Source organism: Nematolebias whitei, chromosome 18 (assembly GCF_014905685.2).
Source record: "Nematolebias whitei isolate Nwh7 chromosome 18, NemWhi1, whole genome shotgun sequence".
Taxonomy (NCBI): domain Eukaryota; kingdom Metazoa; phylum Chordata; class Actinopteri; order Cyprinodontiformes; family Rivulidae; genus Nematolebias; species Nematolebias whitei.
In genome coordinates this window covers 39533157-39533509 of record NC_056515.1, presented here as the reverse complement: position 1 = coordinate 39533509, position 353 = coordinate 39533157, and positions in this window count along the sequence as shown.

Below are 353 nucleotides of genomic sequence, written 5' to 3'. Positions count from 1 at the left end.
TAAATAATGATAAACAACAATAAATAATGATAAACAACAATAAATAATAATAAACAACAATAAATAATAATAAACAAGTCATTTCAGGACACAGACATTCAGGGTCACTGTAAATAAGAATCAGTAAAAGTTTCTCAGGAAGAGGCAGATGGTGTTTATCTCCACTTCATCTCCATCCTGAGTAACAGAGGAGACAAACCTCTAGCAGGACCAGGACCAGGATCCAGGACCAGGACCAGGATGGGCAGCTATCTGTCTCGACTGGTTGAAGGTAGTGAGGACAGAGAAGAGACAGAATGACTAGTCCAGGTGTAGTTTCTATAGTTAAGGTGTAGTTCCTATGGTTAAGGTGT